Source organism: Mirounga leonina, unplaced genomic scaffold (genome assembly GCF_011800145.1).
Source record: "Mirounga leonina isolate KUSES-001 unplaced genomic scaffold, KU_Mleo_1.0 Mir_170, whole genome shotgun sequence".
NCBI lineage: Eukaryota > Metazoa > Chordata > Mammalia > Carnivora > Phocidae > Mirounga > Mirounga leonina.
In genome coordinates this window covers 22,338,883-22,344,968 of record NW_023270433.1, presented here as the reverse complement: position 1 = coordinate 22,344,968, position 6,086 = coordinate 22,338,883, and the positions used below count along the sequence as shown (strand labels likewise).

General features: G+C 45.2%; 1 long non-coding RNA gene across 1 annotated transcript in view; it reads left to right on the top strand.

The window, feature by feature from the left end:
* Positions 1–666: 666 nt before the first annotated feature.
* LOC118017829 overlaps positions 667–6,086 on the top strand; it is a 29,397-nt gene continuing 23,977 nt past the window's right edge. Inside the window, exon 1 of the long non-coding RNA XR_004681242.1 lies at positions 667–2,838. This is a non-coding gene — a long non-coding RNA (uncharacterized LOC118017829). The remainder of the gene's footprint in view (positions 2,839–6,086) is intronic.

The window sequence follows — 6,086 nt, the reverse complement described above, 5'->3', positions numbered from 1 at the left end:
TGAGAATGAAGAGAGATTTAAAAAAAAAAAAAAAATCTAGTCACATGTGTACAAGTCCTAGCCCAAGCCAGCAAAGACATGCATTTCCTTCTGGATTCCCAAGTTCATGCTTCAGAAAGGCCTTTCTTACCTCTTAGAGAATAGAAAGCAAACAGAAATTCAATGTGCTCCCTTTTGAGCTGGCAGAACTCTAAAAAGAGAAAGAAAACCTAGCTGCCCACAAGCCTCTGATGGCATGCTAGGCTGGCCATACCAGAGTGTTGGCCAACATTTACAAACTAAATGTTTTCGGAATAAACAAAGCCTCTTATTCGTCTTGACAAAAGTCATAAGCTCTGGCAGCACTGGGCCTGTAGTCTTGTATTGCATGAGAACTTGGCAGGTGGACAGTAGTGACCGCCCTCTGGAGGGGGCATACTCTTTCCAGTTAACCACTATCCCCACCATCTTTTACCACTTTAAGAACTCAAGGTAGAGGGGCGCCTGGGTGGCTCAGTCGTTAAGCGTCTGCCTTCGGCTCAGGTCATGATCTCAGGGTCCTGGGATCGAGACCCGCATCAGGCTCCCTGCTCGGCGGGAAGCCTGCTTCTCCCGCTCCCACTCCCCCTGCTTGTGTTCCCTCTCTTGCTGTTTCTCTCTCTGTCAAATGAATAAAATCTTAAAAAAAAAAAAAAGAACTCAAGGTAGGGTGGCAAGGTGCCTTTCTGTTGTGAGTGTGCAGCTACTTGACCTCTACTACAATAGGTATTTGAAGTATTTCTAATGTTATTCCTTTCTCTTTGCCTCTAGGGTGGCCCTACTTATTTATACTAGTTGCCTGGCTTCGACTGGCATTTGAGTTTGAGACCCCTGACGCTGATGTTTCTACCATTACAGCCAGGAATTTTCTGCCTGGCCATATACTGAAGATCTTATCATTTCCTTCTCCTTTTCTTTCTTTTTCATCCAAGAGGGAGAGATGGATGTTGACACATACTGAACATCCTCCAAACAAGCAGTTAGGAATCACTGCTTTGAAGTGTGGGCTTGGTTCTAGGCATCACTTTACTTAGGTTACCTTGCAAGTACCCAGTTAGTTAAGGTGATTGTGTCTGCTCCAGAGGTGAGATGATCAAGGTACAGTACTGCAAGTTTAGACAAGTTACCTTAGGCAGAATTAATTTAGAATTCAAGTCTGGGTCACCTGTCACTGTCACGCAGGGAGGAACGTGGGGTCAGCTAAAAATATGCAGGTCTCTTAGAAAGCCATTTAGCAATGGATGAACTGAACTTGGGGAGTGAATTTCTTTTTTCTCTGCATCAAGACCACATCTATCATTTCTACCTTACTTTTCCCCATACATTTAGCTCTTCCTGAACTTTCCTCCACTGCATTTGTAAAGAAAGTAGTACAGAATTAACTCTCAGGCTGCTGTACCAACAAACTCCTGCCACATCCTGGGGTTCCTGGAAGTGAGCAAGGGAGGGCCGGTAATTCTGCCTTGTCAGTACTTGTAGACTTTTCCACAGAATTTGCTCGTACTGTCAGAGTATAAGTTGACAGCTCACAGAAATATGTTTATTCTTAACTGGAATTAAGCACTATTAAAACCCAGAAAATGGGCAGCTTCATAAAAATGGACACCTTTTTTTATGGTTTGCAGAGAAAGTGCTTAGTCGGTAAATAGAGCACAGTTCAAATCCTGGAAAAAAGCGCCTGGTCAAGTCTTTTCTAGAAAAGTGCAACCAGCCTTCCCCTTTGCACTTGACTGCCTTCTTTGTTTCCCTGACATGCACTCACATGTATTTTCCTAGACTCATTTCTGACCTCATTGTTGGAAGCAGGAAGCTTGTATGTAGTCTGGGTGGAGTCTCTGAGAAGTCAGGGGGGGTGTATGTGTGTGTTTCAGTTTATCCAGGGTGGAATCCTGAGAGTGGGGTTGTGAATTTTAAACCTTGAAAAAATTGACAAGAAAAAACAGAGTGGGCAGAAGAGAAGTAAAGAGAAAAAAAGCTGATGAGAGGAAAAGGGAGAAAGGAAGGGCAAAAGAGAGAAAGTGAAAAAAATTTTTTTAAAAGAAAAAAATAAATAGATAAATCATTCCTATACATTACTTGGAATCCACCTCAGAATTTACAGAGGCACAGCAGAATGGTAAGTACCATAGGGGCGCCTGGTGGCTCAGTCGGTTAAGTATTTGACTCTTGATTTCAGCTCAGGTCATGATCTCAGGGTCATGAGATCGAGTCCCACATCAGGCTCTGTGCTGGGCGTGGGACCTGCTTGAAATTCTCTCTCTCCCTCTGCCCCCCCCCCGCCAACCCCCCCAAGAATGTTAAATACCACAGAAGTAGGTAAATAACTAATAGAAAATTCAGGTCATTATTAGTCTTATCAGTTTTGTGCTCTTTTACCAAAAGCCCTGGTGAAATCTTCCTCTCTGTGGAGGTTTGGGCTTTGGGTGAGCGCTGGGAGGGAGTAACTCAAGGATATATGCCAGGGAAAGATAGGAGGGGCTTCTCTAAAGCGCTTTGCAGGAGAGGCGGCGGACTGGACCTACTACTGGTGTCTTACCATTCAGTATGCTCCGGAGACCAACAGTATCAGCATCACCTGGGAATTTGTTAGGGGGAGGAGCTACAGGAACAACAACAAGAAGAAGAAATGCAAGAAGGAAGATTAGGGAATTGCATACAGAAAGGGTAAAGGATTTACAACTAGGACTTTCTTTATGTGCAGGAGAAGGGTGAATTCTCTTTAGTGCTGTAAAACCTTGCTAGTCGTCATTTGTAAACAGTGGCATCACTTGGGAGCTTGATAGACATGCCGAACTTCAGCCTCCATCCGGTACTCACTGCGTAAGAATCTGTTATTATAAGGTTCCCCAGGGGATTCTTGTGCACAACGATTTTGCAAAGCAGGGCTCTGGAGGTATGTTTCTATCAGGGAGCTGTCGGTGAACCGAGGACCAGGAGCACAAGCATTAGCATTGCCTGAGAATCCTGAGAAATGCAAATTCTCAGGCCCCACCCTGGACCTGCTGAATTCCGAATCTCTGAGGGGAGGGCCCAGATGGGTAGGTTTTAACAAGGAGTCCAGGTGATTCTGCTGCAAGCTCAAGTTTGAGAACCATTGGGCTAGAAGTTTTTTTAAACAATGGGATTGATTTATGTTGGTCTGGTGTAGCATGTCTTTAACACCATAACGATGCAGGAGTGTCATTCCAAATATTTAACACCCTGAGTGACTTGGAGGCTGATCAATCAGGATGGACAACAGCTGTGCATCTGCTCAGCGGTGGGGAGGGGGGAAGGAGGGCTGCTCTGCTAGGTATTAACACCTTCGGTTGCGGGATTTGAGGGAGATCCAGAATGTCCTAGGGGAGGGAATGAGTCAGCCTCAATGGGTTGGGAGGTGAGGGTGGGGCTCGGGGCAGAGGCTACTTATCAGCCATTATATATTCCAATAATTTAACAACTGCTTAAACTGGCCATTCCTGCCTGTATTGACCAAAGATCAGCCTTGTGGTACCGATGGGAAATGTAACAGCTCTTCCCAGAGATCAGGTGGGCAACTGCAACATTCAGATGTAAGTTTTTTACCAGACCAAAAAAAAATTTGTATTCAAAATAAACAACCATATTTGCTTGGAGTTTCAGCACTAAATGGGAATTTATAACCTTCAGTGATCCCGTGACTCCTGGGAAGCAAAACCATGCAAGGTCCCTGAGCCAATGCCTAGCCTCAGGAACAGAGCCAGAAGGAGCTCTAGGATTTGAAAGGCCCTTGGCACTTGCTCCCAGTAATGGGTCGGGAGCCACGACGGTGGATAATATGAAGAGTACACATCTTGGATCAGGTGGAGAAAAAGAAAGACCCAGATGGAAAAGGGCCATTCTCACTCTTCACTCAACCCCTGCACTGTGCCTTCAGGGAAGTGAAGGAAAGCGTAAGTATGGACAACTGTGCCGGGGCCAAGTGTTCACACAAGTGAGTTACTTAGTATTATGGCAGTAGTTGGCACAGAGCGAATCCTGCCCAGGCTTCTGTGGGCAGATTGTGGCGCCCCGCTGTGAGACGCGGAAACCGCCATAACACTTCGTTTTCTTTATATCCCCCAACTCCGGAAATCTTCATTTACCGTATCGCCCCCATTTCCACAGGAGGCTTGCAATCTCTCTAACAGACTCGACGCTTCTTTTTTTTTTTTTTTTAAAGATCTTATTTATTTGACAGAGACACAGCGAGAGAGGGAACACAAGCAGGGGGAGTGGGAGAGGGAGAAGCAGGCTTCCCGCAGAGCAGGGAGCCCAGTATGGGGCTCGATCCCAGGACCTGGAATCATGACCTGAGCCAAAGGCAGATGCTTAACGACTGAGCCACCCAGGCGCCCCCAGACTCGACGCTTCTTGTATAAATCTAGAGTAACTATGTATTTCTGATTACTGTTATTTCAAAAACATTTGAAAACACTGAAAACTAGAAAGTAGAAAAGCAACTGGGATACACGATCTCTAAGATTGTATTATCACCACGGTATTTTGATGTCACACACACACGTTTATATGCAGAATGTGTGCAATTCTGGGGACACCAACAGAGTGTCCTACAATTCAACTCAATTCCGACACTATCTACTCAGAGAGAGCGTCAGATCCCACAGGTTGAGGGTTCAGGCCCAAAAGGACCCTGCCCCTTCAGACCTGAGTCACAAGCCCAGTTTGTTTGCCTGGGCTTCTGACTGACTGGCTCTGAACGAGAGGTTCCCATGACCCTGTCCTCGGGTTCGATTAATCTGCTAGAGCGGCTCACAGAGCAGAGAAACGTTTTACTTACTAGATTACCAGTTAATTGTAGAAGGAGATAGCTCAGGAACAGCCAGACAGAAGAGATGCACAGGGCAAGGAATGGAGAAAGGGCTTGGAGCTCCGCTGCCATCTCCAGGCGGGCCATTCTCCCTAAATGGCCACTTGGTCACCAAGCCGGAAGCTCTCCGAACCCAGTCCTTTTGGGGTTTTTACGGAGCCTCATTACATACTTATGGTTGATTAAATCAGTGGCCACTGGCAGTCGAGTTAACTTCCAGCCCTTCTCTCCTCCCCGAGTTTGGGGAGGGAGGTGGTGCCGAAAATTCCAACCCTTCTACCACAAGGTTGGTTTCCCTGGCAACCAGCCCCAGCACTAGGTTACCTCAGGGCTTTCCAAAAGTCAGCTCATTAGCACAACAAAAACATCGTTACCACCCTTATCACCGGGTCATCACAGGGTTTTGGGAACCGGTAGAAGAGCAAATATTTATTCCTTATTATATATCAGTGTCACAATATGTGTAATTCAGTTTTACTGAACTGCCATTATTTTTTTTTTAATTTTTTTTTTATTCTTATGTTTGAACTGCCATTATATTATAATACGATTTTGTATTTGTTCTACTCCTTAATGTTTAATGTTACGCCAGGGTCATTTTCCCATTATCTAATGTAGTTGGACCACATGATTTTTTTTTTTTTTTTAAGTGGAGCCCAACACAGGGCTGGAACCCATGACCCTGAGATCAAGACCTGAGCTGAGATCTAGAGTTGGATGCTTAACCCAACTTGAGTCACCCAGGCGCCCCCATACCACATGAGTTTTAATTGTTGCATACTGCTTTATCATTTGGGTGCATCATGTTTTAATGAACTGTTTTCCTTATTTTTTACAACCTTACAGTCATAAAACAACACTGTGATGCGTGTCTAACAAACCGCTGTGGAAACTCTTATTTCTCTTACAGTCATTTCCTAGGAATTGTTAGTGATTTTAATGTGTAATGTCAAATTTTGTCTTGAGTGCTTATACCAATTTGCATACACTAGCAGTCCATGTACTTGTTATTATAGTTTTCAGTCTGTATTTCCTCGATTACTAATATGGTTGAACACAGGGTGCCTGGGTGGCTCAGTCGTTAAGCGTCTGCCTTCGGCTCAGGTCATGATCCTGGGGTCCTGGGATTGAGTCCCACATTGGGCTCCCTGCTCGGCAGGAAGCCTGCCTCTCCCTCTTCCACTCCCCCTGCTTGTGTTCCTGCTCTAGCTATCTCTCTCTCTGTCAAATAAATAAATAA